At 42.8% G+C, this 15711-nt stretch overlaps 1 protein-coding gene across 3 annotated transcripts in view; it reads right to left on the bottom strand.

Moving 5' to 3' along the window:
- LOC109902717 (E3 ubiquitin-protein ligase LNX-like) overlaps window positions 1-7149 on the bottom strand; it is an 88314-nt gene extending 81165 nt beyond the window's left edge. Inside the window, exon 1 of one of the 3 annotated variants that reach the window (XM_031785820.1) lies at window positions 6946-7149. The gene's annotated coding sequence lies outside the window, so the exon portion shown is untranslated. Of the gene's footprint in view, window positions 1-6718; window positions 6863-6945 lie in introns of those variants that run through there. The other 2 variants (XM_031785819.1, XM_020499312.2) reach the window with 2 other exon arrangements.
- Window positions 7150-15711: the final 8562 nt, after the last annotated feature.

Raw genomic sequence — 15711 nt, 5'->3', positions numbered from 1 at the left:
ACACACACAGGCCTTAGCCTAAATAACAGTTGTGAGTTCTGTCTGTTTGCTGTGTGTGTCTGGGAGGAGGACTGTGGTAATAACAGCAAGCTGAACCAGACTATAACAAAGCTGGAGCTCCCGCGTTTTTTATTTATTTTATTTATTTCACCTTTATAAATAAAATGTGATGAAGTGACTATTTTATCCTGCTACTCTCTGGTACCGGCTATGGAGAAGACCAGCCATGTCTTGCTCTTCTTCACTCTCTCGGGAGGGGAAGCTTTCACCTCAAACGGGACAGAGAGAGGGAGAGACAGAGAGGGGGATAGACAGAGAGAGGGAGAGACAGAGACAGAGAGAGAGAGAGAGCGGGAGGGAGGGAGAGAGAGAGGGAGAGACAGAGAGAGGGAGAGACAGAGAGAGACGGAGAGAGGGAGAGGAAGAGAGAGAGAGGTAGAGACAGATAGAGGGAGAGACAGAGAGAGGGAGAGACAGAGAGAGACAGAGAGAGGGAGAGAGAGGGAGAGACAGAGAGAGGGAGAGACAGAGAGATGAAGAGAGAGAGAGGTAGAGACAGATAGAGGGAGAGCCAGAGAGAGGGAGAGACAGAGAGAGGGAGAGACAGTGAGGGGGAGAGACAGAGAGAGGTAGAGACAGAGAGAGGGAGAGAGAGTATGTACAGACTTAGTGAGCATAGCCCTGCTATTGAGAAAGACCCCCGCAGACAGACCTGGCTCTCAAGAGAAGACAGACTATGTGCACACTGCCCACAAAATGAGGTGGAAACTGAGCTGCACTTCCTAACCTCCTGTCCAACGTATGGCCATATTAGAGATACATATTTCCCTCAGATTACACAGATCCACAACGAATTTGAAAACAAATCCAATTTTGATAAACTCCCATATCTACCAGGTGAAATTCCACAGTGTGCCATCACAGCAGCAAGATTTGTGACCTGTTGCCACAAGAAAAGGGCAAGCAGTGAAGAACAAACACCATTGTAAATACAACCCATATTTATGCTTATTTATTTTCCCTTGTGTACTTTAACTATTTGTACATTGTTACAACACTGTATATATATATATAATATGACATTTGTAATGTCTTTATTGTTTTGAAACTTCTGTATGTGTAATGTTTACTGTTAAATTTTATTGTTTATTTCACTTTTGTATATTACCTACCTCACTTGCTTTGGCAATGTTAACACATGTTTCCCATGCCAATAAAGCCCCTTGAATTGAATTGAATTGAGAGGTAGAGACAGGGAGAGACAGAGAGAGACGGAGAGAGGGAGAGAGACGGAGAGACAGAGAGAGGAAGAGAGAGAGAGGAAGAGAGAGAGAGAGGGAGAGACAGAGAGAGGGAGAGACAGAGAGAGGTAGAGACAGAGAGAGGGAGAGACAGAGAGAGGTAGAGACAGATAGAGGGAGAGACAGAGAGAGCTAAACACAAAGAGACATCAGCGCCAGGAGTCTGAGGAATGAGAAAAGTCCAAACTACCCTCTAATCTGAGTTTGACTGGAGCAGTGTACAGACAGAAACCTTTAAAGCTGTACATCAGCTTTAAAGAGAGAGAGAGAGAGAGAGAGAGAGAGAGAGAGAGAGAGAGAGAGAGAGAGAGATGTACAGCTTTAAAGGTTTATGTCTGTACACCGAATCCAGTCAAACTAAGATTAGAGGGTAGAGTTTGGACTTTTCTCATTCCTCAGGCTCCTGATGCTGATGTTTTGCTCTTTGTGTTTAGCTCTCTCTGTCTCTACCTCTATATGTCTCCACCTCTATATGTCTCTACCTCTATATGTCTCTACCTCAGACAGACAGACAAACAGACAGACAGACAGGCAGAATGTCTGTCTGTCTGTCTCTCTCTCACTCTTTCACTCTCTCAGGAAGACGCAGGTTAAGAAGAAGTATGATATAGAGGTAAGATGTGAGGATAGCGAGAACAGAATGTATACATGTTTAATATATGTGTAGTCTATACAGACAACGGCAGCAGAACAATCATTCACAGAGTCCTCTGCAGTATCTGGAGCTCATTAACCAAAGCAATGCCTTTGTGTAATAAAACAGTAAAATCTCTGAGGTTTACATTCACAAACACATACACACACATACGCATGCATGCCGGCACACACACGCAACAAAACACTCAGAGGAGACACACCTGTGCCCGGGGAACACCTCCCAGAGATCATTATCTCAGTGTTAATCCTCAGAGTGACAACATGGCGTCACAGAACCACCCCCGGGGAGCTCCAACCCACTCTGCTCTAACCTGCTCTGGAGGGAAATAGAGAGTGACACACAGCTGACGGCCATGACAGGCTGAAACGTGACCAGGCTAAAGCCCACCTCACCAGCCATCCAATAACCAGGCCTACATGATTAATAAGAAAGAGAAATTAAGCCTCGGCCTTTCTAAAATAATCAGTTTGATTGGACTTCCTTCATTGGCTTTTGTTCACACCACGTTTAATTAAATCATCCATTTTCTAGAGACAAGTCCTTTGTGTAACCAGGGTAACCTTTGCCCAACATTCAGGGAGGAAAGACGATGAACGATGGCATAAGGAAACCATTAAATGTAGACGGAGGCCAGAACCACTCATACGAGACTTAATCCAATGACTCATGAATACAAACGGCTCACATACCGTAGACATTACGCAGACAATCATCCAATGCACAAAGTCTCACACACACACATTGGTCAGTGTGTATCTCCAATGACCGTGTGATATAGTGTGAGTTGATGAGTTAGTAATAATACAACCCAGTGCTCACTCAGCTCTTTTCCTTATGGCTCTGGTTGAAAAACAATGTTTTGACAAGTTGTGTGTTACTGTCAGCATTTTAATGTCTGCAGTATACCAGTGTGTAGCTCTGTAAATTTGTCCCATACTCCTATGATAATGTAAACTAATGCAGCTAATGCACATCCTGCTAGCACAACAAACGGCAGTGACACTAATCCACAAAAACCTGCGTTGACCGGACAAATCTAAACCTTTCAAAAGCACACCAATTACAGTTCCATAAAAAACACACCCTGTCCCTCACCCACGCAGAAACAAACTGTAGACATATACAGCACATGGGGGTCAGAGTATCCTGTGACATGTAACTATGTGTATGTCATGTGGAATGGAACAGCATGAGTGCAATGTGCATGCTACCGTGGACATAATGAAGGTCCCGTTTACTGTACTGCTTCTCTACTAACCTATGCCTGGTTCTTCAAGGAGTTAACAGCTCACATAGCCAGAGTATGGTATGTTATGCCTGGCCCTGCAGGTTCCCAGACCGGTAGGTTCAGTGTGTTGTCTGAGCCAGGCAGGCAGGGCTGTTCCGACATGTTCGTCACAGGCAGAGCATTCCACAGCCCTGTGTTCCTCCACCAAACACACATGCTCAGAGCAGCAATACCAGAGAGGGGCACCGTGGGTAATAACATAGAAACCCACTTGTGCCTCATGATGAAATTCGGTGATCATAAAGCTGATTTTTAATAAACAGCCAAATGAATCATTAATGTGTCACACTGCAGATAATCATGACATGTTGAGGTTAAGGGACACACAAGGAGACTGTAGGTCAAACAAAGCAATTGTACAGAGAGAGAAAATGGGAATAAGATAAGATACAAGGACAATATCAATTATATTCACACTGAGAACAAGACACCATGAACACATGAACACACACCCCGTCAACACACCCTGTCAACAGACCCTGTCAACATACTCAAGGGGTTCCCAAACTTTTTTAGCCCAGGACACCATTTTGATATCAGAAATTTTTCGCAAACCCATCCATGTATAAAAAAATGTAATTAACAGCTAATGTTGACTTTGTTATTTGGGGCGATGGCAGTCACAATTGAAAACATTCTAACAGTATTTCTGATTGTCTGTTATCAACATGCACAGCTATGGGGGCATAGTTCGCTTTTGAAAGACTCTCTCTCCAATAAGAATGATTTCCTCTGAATCCACTGATTCGGTCACTCATCTGTAGAATGGTTTTGTATTTCCCTTGTATGCTTGCATTCAGTCCGTTCACTTTCCCAAATATATCTATGACATAAGCACGGAAACACATTTTCTTTTCATTACACAAAAAGTCAAGCAGTTTTTTTTTACATCCATTGTGAATGACAACAGCTCCTCTCTCAGTGCGAAACATCTTTCCAACTCTCCCCCTCGATAACCAACAAGCCTTGTTGTGAAATAGAACATTGTCATGTTCTGATCACATATCTCCACAGCATTTTGCAACCAGGCGTGTGTGCAGTGGATGTGGTTTGATGTAGCTTACAATCGAAGTTGCCTGCTGCAGTATATGTCTGAGATCTGTGCTCAGATCTTTTGCCTCCAGTTGCTCTCGGTGTACCATACAATGCATCCATATGGCAGAGGGAGACACATTCATAACTAGAGTACAGAGTCCTGCCTGCCGCACAGCCATAGATGGAGCCTCATCTGTGCAAAAGCATACCATTCAGTCCCATGGAATCTGTTTTTTGTAAATATAGCCACACAGCACACTGAACATCCCCTGTGCTGTTTCAAGCTCAGGAATCGAGAAACAGAACAATATGTCCTCCTGAATAGCATGTCCAACATCTATAGCGAACAAAAGTCAATGCATGGGCATCTCGGCCCTCACAGCTATCGTCCATTGGAGATCATAAACTGGGGAGTTTTCGAGTTGTTCAGTCAGTTTCCTCTTGATTGCTAGCAATAGCATGAATATCTGACAAAAATATTGATGTGGGTTTCTGTGCCTCTGCCATTGTTTTTACTATATCAATTGTGGCCAGTAATATCAAAGTCTCTGCAATAGTGTGTGGTTTCATAGCGTAGCAGGCCTAGCCATTCACCGTGGAAATGATTCAAGTGCAACAATAACGTTTCCCATGATCTAAGGGCTCTCCCTGGTTGAATTTGATATTTTAGATTTGAATAATTTTCATTTCGATTTTTAAGGTTAGCCACATTACAATGATTTTGAGTTACTAAGACGATATTATAATATATACATTCTTTTGTATATATTTAGTTTTTTCAGGATTTTGAAAATCTCCTTCAATTTTCATATCAGGCGACCCAACGTGGGGTCGCGACCCCTAGTTTGGGAACCACTGACAAATCCTATCTACAGAACCTGTCAACACAACTTGTCAACACTTTCTGTCACAACCCTGTCAACACCATCTGTCAACACATTCTTTCAACATACTATGTCAACAGCCTGTCAACATACCCAGTCAATACATTGTGAACATCTCCTGTCAACACCTCCTGTCAACACCCTCTGTCAACACAACCACCCACTTCACTAGGGTTGCATAATTCCTGGAACTTTCAATAAATTCCCTGTTTTTCCAGAAATCCTGGTTGGAAGATCCCAGATTTCCTGCTCATTCCCTACTGATTCCGGGAATTTTTTGGGAAAAACAAGGAATTTATTCAAAGTTTTTTTTTTGCAACCCTACACTTCACACATGGTTTAGTTTTTGTGTAATATTGATGTGTGTACCCATATCAAGTGTATCAACCTGGACTAAGGGGTAGACATAACATAGTAAACATACCATTTGTCTCTCCATTTGTATGATATGTTACGTATGGTATGTATTAAGTTGTGGATGTCCATCATCCATTTTAGGATATTTTGTTACTAATTACAATTCATATGATATGTTACAAATTGCAATTTGTACAATATGTTATGAATTTGCAATACGTTGTGGCTAACATTAGCAAGGTGGCTAGGTAGCTAATGCTAGCATTAGCTAGGCAGCTAGCGTTACCTAGGCTAGGGGTTAGGGTTCGGGGTTAAGGTTAGGGTTAAGGTAAGGGTTAAGGTTAGGAGTTAGGTTACATGTTTAGGGTTAGGAGAAGGGTTAGCTAACCTGCTAAGTAGCTGCAAATTAGTAAGTAGTTGCAAAGTTTCTAAGTAACTAAAATGCTAAAGTTGTCCTTGATGAGAATCGAACATGCAACCTTTGTGTTACCCCCCTAAAGTCAGTTCATGAAGGTTAGACTATTTAACATAATGTGTGCTAGTTATGTAATATGCGTACTGTAGGAAAGTAATTGGTTCATCATTATCCAGCCAGGTTGTTGAGCTCTAAGGAGCTTCAGCCTAGAGGGCACTGTGTGTACCGTGACTTCTAATACCACACTTAAACAAACAATTAGATATTAGCAAATAAGCTTCCCAGATCCAGAAATCTATCAAACATGATTTAAGATTAAAACACAGACTATGGTAATCAATGCCCTCTCTACACCCTGTCCATTAAGTCTACTGTCTGGAACAGCAGAGCTCAGAGGACAGGAGAGAAGCAGGCAGCCAATGAGCTGAATGGAGTGGCTCTAATGGCTCAGTCTGTTTGGATCAGAACAGAGTTACACTCAGAGGCTCAAAACAGATAATATGGATAAGCTACTGTACAGACACTTACAGAGACAGGAAAATTATAGGGAAGAGAACATGTCTGACACACACACACTCACACACACACACACACACTCACACACACACACACACACACACACACACACACACACACACACACACACACACACACACACACACACACACACACACACACACACACACTGCAAACAGCATTCAAATTACTTTCATGGATGCAAATACACAAACAGAAGTATGAGACAATAGACAAACTGTCAAGTAGACTTCTTCTACTTACTGTTAACCGTCAGAGCTGTGTAGATAGGTAGCAGTCATACATTCTGATCACAGAGTTTGTTGTAGTACTCACAGAACTCACAGAGCAACGTTCACTTCAGGCAAAGCGGCTTCACCTGGTCAGGTAATACTTAGGAAAGGGTGTAACTCTAGATCTGTCAAAGAGCCATAGAGGGAGAGGGGGAATGGAGGGAGGGAGAGAGTATGAACTGCAGGTGAACACAATACCTGTTGATTGGCTGGTGGAGTTCAGTAAGGAAATGTCCCGGTCACAGAACCCGTTGATTGGCTGGTGGAGTTCAGTAAGAAAATGTTCGGTTGCTGCCGGTCTTGGGGGAATTCTGGGATAGAGAACAGGACAGAACAGAGTCAGAGATTTGTGGATGTGCTGTGATGACCCAGAGCCGGCTGCTAACATCTGGAAGCTGGTCCAGGTGACGAGGAAGTGGCAGAGAAGGGCGGGGCCAGAGCAAAGGTAGACAGAAAAGTGGCTTAACCTGCTCTGGGAGGGAGAGAGACTGGGAGAGGCTTGGACTGTTTCCCATACAGGGATAGACAAATAGCGCTGGAGGGAGGGAGAGCAAGAGAGGGGGAGGGAGAGCAAGGAGGAAACTAAACTAAACAACACACAACAAACCAGACATATTTTGTTAATAGTCAGATAATGAGGTATATTCCAGATTGAATATTGTATGTGTATGTATATTACTGTACATATTTAACACGTTCCCTGTGTATAACCATATATTTTGATACATTGAAAGTTAATATTGTGAAGCTATGTTATACATGTTTTACCTCCTGTTTCAGGAAGTGATGTCACTGAGTACTGTCCCTATATATAGGACCCCCCCCCCCACACACACACCTGAGATATGGATGCCTGATGAAGACCTAAGGGGTGAAACGTTGTTGTAAATAAATATCACCTGGGAGCATAAGCAGCAGTGTGCAGCGTTTTCCTTTCTGTTTCCCATATTACAGATTAATACCAGCTGTAGACTCAGCAGGACTGTGTACCACCTACACACAACACTAAAATACACACGCACACTAGACCAGGGATGGGCAACTTTGATGGGGGTGGGGCCCACAAAAAAATCTAAACTCATCATGAAGGGCCGCAGTGGCTGACGGGTCTGCATGACCACATCCAGACCCACGCATGAAGTCAACTTATTTGTGCAATCAATCTATTTCTGCAGTTAAACTACTTAACTCTCTTAAATGCATTATAGCATTATTAACCAGGGCTGGCTCTAGCCTTTTAGGGGCCCTATGTGACATTTGGTTGAGGGACCCCCACACCTTGCGGGCACACTGTTTTACTGGTCCCGTCCTGGCGGTAGAGTTTAAGGTTAATTTCCTGCAATTCTACATACAGTGACAAGAACAAGTATGTGATCCCTTTGGAATTATCTGGATTTCTGCATAAATTGGTCATAAAATTGGATCTGATCTGTATCTAAGTCACAACAACAGACAAACACAGTCTGCATAAACTAATAACACATCCATTTTCTTGTCTATATTGAATACATCATTCTAGCATACAGTACACAGTGTAGGTTGGAAAAAGTATGTGAACCCCTAGGGTAATGACTTCTCCGAAAGCTAATTGGAGTCAGGAGTCAGCTAACCTGGAGTACAAACATTGAGACGAGATTGCAGATGTTGGTTAGAGCTGCCCTGCCCTATAAAAAACTCTCACAAAATTTGAGTTTGCTATTCACGAGAAGCATTGCCTTTTAAACCATGTCTCGAACAAAAGAGATCTCAGAAGACCCAAGATTAAGAATTGCTGACATGCATAAAGCTGGAAAGGGTTACAAAAGTATCTCTAAAATCCTTGATGTACATCAGCCCGTGGTAAGACACATTGTCTATAAATGGAGAAAGTTCAGCACTTGCTACTCTTCCTAGGAGTGGCTGTCCTGCAAAGATGACTGCAAGAGCACACCACAGATTGCTCAATGAGGTTAAGAAGAACTTAGTGTCAGCTAAAGACTTACAGAAATATCTGGAACATGTAACCATCTCTGTTGACGAGTCTACGATACTTAAAACACTAAACAAGAATGGTGTTTATGGGAGGACACCACGGAAGAAGCCACTGTTGTCCAAAAAAAACACATTGCTGCATGTCTGAAGTTCGCAAAAGAGCACCTGGATGTTCCACAGCGCTACTGGCAAAATATTCTGTGGACAGATGAAACTACAGTTGAGTTGTTTGGAAGGAACACACACCACTATGTGTGGAGAAAAAAAAGGCACAGCGCACCAACATCAAAACCTCATCCCCACTGTAAAGTGTGGTGGTGGGAGCATCATGGTTTGGGGCTGCTATGTTGCCTCAGGGCCTGGAGAGCTTGCTATCATCGACAGAAAAATGAATTACCAAGTTTATCAAGACATTTTGCAGGAGAATGTAATGCTACCTGTCTGCCAATTGAAGCTCAACAGAGGTTGGGTGATGCAACAGGACAACGGCCCAAAACACAGAAGTAAATCAACAACAGAATGGCTTCAACAGACAAATATATGCCTTCTGTAGGGGCCCAGTCAGAGTCCTGACCTCAACCTGATTGAGATGCTGTGGCATGACCTCAAGAGCGGTTCACACCAGACATCCCAAGAATATTGCTGAACTGAAACAGTTTTGTAAAGAGGAATGGTCCAAAATTCCTCCTGACCGTTGTGCAGGTCTGATCCGCAACTACAGAAACATTTGGTTGAGGTTATTGCTGCCAAAGGAGGGTAATTCAGTTATCAAAACCAAGGGTTCACTTACTTTTCCCACCCTGCACTGTGAATGTTTACACAGTGTGTTCAATAAAGACATGAAAATGTATCATTGTTTGTGTGTTATTAGTTTGAGCAGACTGTGTTTGTCTATTGTTGTGACTCAGATGAAGATCAGTTCAGATGATGCAGAAGTCCAGGTAATTCCAAAGGATTCACATACTTTTTCTTGACACTGTATTTTAAAGCAAGTTTTCTTCAATTCTACATATTTCGCCATTGGGCAGAGAGAACATATATAAATGTGATTACAAATTTCATCCAATTCAACTAATCATGCAGAGAGAAACATTTTGCAGTTTTGCAGCTAATTTCTTGCAATTTTATAAATTTTGTCATCGGGGGATTCTTTGCAATTTAAAGCAAATTTCCTGCAATTCTGTGCATTTTGCATGTTTTTTGCCATGTTAATTTGATATGAGTGAGAGTGACTAACAAAATCAATGGGGGCTACCAGGAGGTCAGGGCACGTGCCCTGCGTGCCCTGTCGGTATTCGGCCGTGATTAATACAAGTTTAGATAGATGGCTAGACTAATTTACCAATCTAAAAATTGTTAGCTGGCATGGCCTAACTGCTGATGCACAGCGAAATTTCGAAATTGCACATTTTGTATTCTACTATTCTAACTCTCAACAGCAAATTGACAGAGATTTCTCGGAAGTAGATCGGGGTGCCTTCCATACTGTTAGCCAACATACAATCTCTGGAAAATAAGTGGGACGAACAAAAAGCACATATATCCTACCAACGGGACATCTCCAGGCCCTGAGGCAGCAAAGCATTGCTGCTACTCTCTGTTATTATCTATGCATAGTCACTTTAATAACTCTACCTACATATGCATATTACCTCAATTACCTCGACTAACCGGTGCCCCTGCACATTGACTCTGTACCGGTACCCCCTGTATATAGCCTTACTATTGTTATTTTACTGCTGCTCTTTAATTATTTGTTACTTTAATTTCTTCCTTTTTTTTTAGGTATTTTCTTAAAACGGCATTGTTGGTTAAGGGCTTGTAAGTAAGCAATTCACTGTAAGGTCTACACCTGTTGTATTCGTTGCACGTGACAAATACAATTTGATTTGATTCGAAGTTGAGACCCCGACTGAGTTCCTTTATTTATTTTTGTTGGGGACCCGTTTTTGGAAATTGATCTGAAGCTATCAGTTAGTTGTCCATCCCTGCACTAGACCAACCAGAACAAAATCCTATTCTAGGACAAACATGGTCATATACTACAGAGACAGACTTTGTCCTAGCATGTTCCTGCTCAAGGAAAAACATCACTTTGTAATCTAAAGCAAATTACAACTTGGCAGCTACGCTAACCAGAGACAGAGAGCATTAAGGCTTAGACAACAATACCAGGATGTGTGTACAACACAGATGAACACAGATATTAAACCAGGGGCTTGGACAGATTCCTGTGTCTTTGTTATGTTTTTTCTGCTTTCTGACAATAGTTCCTTTTTACAACCCACGAAGACCACATATATGTGTGTCAATGTATACAAAACAGCTGCTATCCTACGTTTTTGTTGTGGTTTGTGCATAGCCTACATCACAGTTTTCTCTGTAAACCCAGAACATGAGCCATCAACAGCTGTTTCAGTGAGACAGACAGACACACGTACACAGACAGGCAGACAGACAGAGACTGAGAGTTAATGATAAACTTAATCATCAGAGTATGACACATCTGATAATTGAATCACTATAGATAGATGTGAGCCTGGCGATTGCATTTCAGCTGCTAGTCCTGCGTTAAATAAAACCCCACACACTCCTGTATATGCCAGTCAATGTTTTCTTTTATTACAGAAGCTGGAAACGAGATGGCATTGGACAGGCAAAAGTTAATCCTTCAGTCAGACAATTTGCAGTCAGTTTTCTTTGGCATCTTCCCCACTCTGGAGTCCCTTAAGTTGATGGAAGTGGGTGATTCAATAAAAGTATACTTGTTTTGTGCTTAAAATGACAGTAATGTCTGTATCTCTGTGTGCATGTAGGGATCTCCTGCCACACAGCACCAGTAAGTACTATGGTGGCAAATAAGTAGGACAGAAGTAGTAACCCAATGAAATGTATGGTAGCATTGCTATCCTCCATTGAAAATCTTCCCCCATCAAAACAGACCTAATCAAAGACCTAAAGGCACGTAGCCTTTAGTGACCCTTTGTCAAACCTCAAATGAATCTTGTCGCCTCGGAAAATCACAGCAGAAACTCCACAAGTCCATCTGTCTAAAGAATCAAATCCTTTCTAAGTGCTCATGCAGATTTCAGGTCCCTTTACATAACATCTCCAGCCATTCAGTGGAGTTTAATGACCCATACCAATTCTCCAGAATGTGAGAATGGAATCTATACATCTCATTTGATTGTGTAAGGGTCTCTGTGTGTAAATGAGCTGCCATCTGTGCATGGATCACTATGTGATCATTTGTCCGCTATAATATATATATTTTTTTTTATTTCACCTTTATTTAACCAAGTAGGCTAGTTGAGAACAAGTTCTCATTTACAACTGCGACCTGGCCAAGATAAAGCAAAGCAGTGCGACTTAAACAACAACACAGAGTTACACATGGAATAAACAAACATACAGTCAATAATACAATAGAAAAAGTATATATACAATGTGTGCAAATTAGGTAGGATAAATAGGCCATAGTGGAGAGTGATAGATGTGCAGAAGATGAGTGTGCAAGTAGAGATACTGGGGTGCAAAGGAGCAAATAAATAACAGTATGGGGATGAGGTAGTTCTCACCCTACATCCTTCTGTTGTCTTTTCCCTGAAGCAAAGTTGTTGTAGGCCTAGTCAGAAGTACCTGTGTCACGTTCTGACCTTAGTTCCATTGTTTTGTCTTTGTTTTAGTGTGGTCAGGGCGTGAGTTGGGGTAGGCAGTCTATGTTTGTTTTTCTATGATGTATTTTGCGTTTGGCCTGGTATGGTTCTCAATCAGAGGCAGGTGTCGTTAGTTGTCTCTGATTGAGAATCATACTTAGGCAGCCTTTTCCCACCAGTGTTTGGTGGGTGATTGTTTTCTGTGTCTGTGTGTTGAGGAACTGTTTCAGTTTTCCTTTCTGTCTTTCTATTTGTTATTTTGTATTGTCGTGTTCAGTGATTTTGTTCATTAAAACATGACGAACACGTACCACGCTGCATATTGGTCCGATCTCTCATACTCCTCGTCAGAGGAGGACAAATCCCGTTACAACCTGGATGGGGGAGCGGACGCTGCGGTGGAAATGGTGTTGTAGGGCTCTAATAGTCAACAGGAGCCAAATGACCCCTGGTAGGTTAAACCAAAACCCTGACTTTCAGAGGTCATTAAATAACCAACAGCACTTGTTACAGCATCTCTTCACCACATAATGGTTGGGAATGTGTTCCCAATCTTCCTACCTGGTAATATAAAGTTCAACACCAGAGATAAATGTGCTTTTTTGCATGGTTTTAGATTGCCTCTTCATCAATGATGTACATGCTTAGATAGTGCTTTTTCACTTTCTACCACTTGTCTGTTTTTAGTTGGCATTCACTCAACTCTTGGTCCCACTTCTGCCACCTCTGGTCTCATCGCCCTCCCACCCCTATGGGAGGGCAGCTCCTGCTCAGCCCAGGCAAAGCTCTTCTCTGTCCTGGAACCCCAATGGTGGAACAAACGTCCGCTTAAAGTCAGGACAGCTGAGTCCCTGCCCATCTTCCGGAAAAGTCTGAAACCCTACCTCTTTTATCAGTATCTTAAATAACTCTTCCCCCCCCCCCACAATGTAATGTAAAATGTTTGAGACTCACTAACTCACTATGTATGTTTAATGTCGATACACAATTTATAGAGTATGACATACTCTTATAGATGATTTCTGAAGCAGTCATGCATTGCTTATGAAACTTTATGTATGCTATATAAAGCTTTTATAAGTTTGTTTCAAGTGGGACCCAACTCGATCGCACTCACATCCCCTCTCTCTCTCTCCCCCCACATCCTCCCAACCACCACCCCTCTCTCTTCCCCTCTACCCCCCCTCTCTCTCACTCTCTCTGTCTACCTCTCTTTATCTCTCTCCCCCTCTCATCAGTCTGTGATTGGAAGTGCGGTATTTGTCACAGTGCTATCTCCGGCTGGGTTTTTGTGCCCGCCCAGCAGCCAATCAGGCTGACGAGGGTCTTTGTGAGGGAGTGAGGGTTGATGAACTAACAGCTCTGTTTCGCTGAGTGACCTTTATTGCTGTAATCTATCACTCGGTCCATCCAGACCCTCCTCCCCTCCTCTGCTCTGCTCTCCTCTACAGGGCCAGGGATGCTTACTGATTATGTGTTTACAGGTTCGGTAAAATACAACGGCTATTGTAGTATTAGGTCCCTACCAGGCTTGGTTCTACATTTGCAGCCCCAAAGAATCTGCAATACATGCAAGATTCTGTTCAGTATTTGTCGTAACGTGGCTTGGTGATACAGTAAATGGTATTCCACCTTAATCAGCCCCATCTCAGGTATAGCTGTGGCTACTGTTACTGCAGATGCTCCGCTGAGCCCTTGCAGTGTCTTCTATCTGCTGGTGTGAAATGAGACTTTATAGTGATGAAGTTACTACTGTCTGGCAGGGTCCTGGGGCTTTGACCTGACAGTTATGTGAACTGATCGATTGAGACTCCACTGCTACCCATGACCCCCCCCCCACCCACCCACCCCACCCCACCCCACTGTCACCCCCATCAACACACCTGCTGCTGCTGGGACCCAGACAGGAGTCACCCCTCTGCTCTCTCCCTGTTGTTCTCTAGCTCTAACACATTATCTCTCTCACCCTCTCCATATTCCCCCTCTCTGTGGCTCAGAAGCAATTACACTGTAGTCACTACAGAGCATCACTATCTTTGTCCATGCAGACTGTCCAGGGAAGGTTCAGAATGGGCGCGAAGATGAATGTTATTCAGGGAAGTATTGGGCTATGCGAAAGGGAGCTATACTACTGTGGGATTAACCTGGCTCTTTCACACTGTCTGTAACTCTGGGAGTAGTGCAGCTAAACGTCCTACAGATGGATTAAATAGAGTGAAAACTCTCCTCTGTTTCATTTCTGAGTCTCCTGCTGCCCCGTAGGAGTCTATAAAAACACTGGGATGCAGGTGAAACCAATCTCCCTCTCTCTAGCACACTTTCTCTTTCACTTTCTTCTCTCTCTGTCTGTCTCTCTCTCTCTCTCTCTCTCTCTCTCGCTCTCTCGTTTTTCTAGGACAGTCTCTTTCTCCCTCTCTTTCAATTGAACTTTGTCCTCTCTCCCTCGTCCCAGTCTCATTTCTCCCTGCCCTTCTCATTTTCTCTTGGCCTCTGCATTTAATTACATTCAGGTTGCATAACGAAAATTACAACCTTTTATAAAACCAGGTATGAAATATAAACACTAAATAAAACAAGTGCAGAATATAAATTTTTCTATGCATTTTAATCCCTCTCACCTTCGTCCAAGATCCCTCTCTATCCCTGTTGCCCTTCTCTTTAGTGACTAGGAAAGGCTCGCTCCTCTCCATACACCATCAATTTTTAATGGTAACAATGCTAATGTTCCCCTTAGCATGAATATTGAAGAGGAAGACTGCAGTCACCAAGAAGAACTAGGTCCCGCTCTCTCACCACGGAGATACCACAGACCTCTGTCTTGCAGAACTAATGTGATTATTTACTGAAGAGAGAGAGAGGGAGGGGTGGGGGGTGGTTGTGAGGGTGAGGGTGAGGAGGGCGTCTCAATTAGAGAAGCATGAAGACCTGATATATGACAGGGAGGAGGCTGAACATGGGATATGTCTGTAAGACAAACCAGTTACATTGGCTGTACTAACCCTCAGCCCCATGCCTTTACACAACTATTAGCATGTAGTTTGACGTGTATTTCAGTATAGTTGGTGTGCATTGGTAAGTGTGTAGGTAATACAGTACGTACAATATTATTATTTTTCTGATCATGTGCGCTGTTGTTTGTAATGACACTGACTGAGTAATGTGTCGTGCGTTACGGTATGTGCTGTTGTTTTTAATGACACTGACTGAGTAATGTGTCGTGCGTTACGGTATGTGCTGTTGTTTGTAATGACACTGACTGAGTAATGTGACGTGTGTCATACGGTATGTGCTGTTGTTTGTAATGACACTGACTGAGTAATGTGTTGTGTGTTACGGT

This window comes from Oncorhynchus kisutch, linkage group LG13 (assembly GCF_002021735.2).
Source record: "Oncorhynchus kisutch isolate 150728-3 linkage group LG13, Okis_V2, whole genome shotgun sequence".
Classification (NCBI taxonomy): Eukaryota; Metazoa; Chordata; class Actinopteri; order Salmoniformes; family Salmonidae; genus Oncorhynchus; species Oncorhynchus kisutch.
Note: the sequence above shows the minus strand (reverse complement) of the source record. Positions and strands in the feature narration are given on the sequence as shown.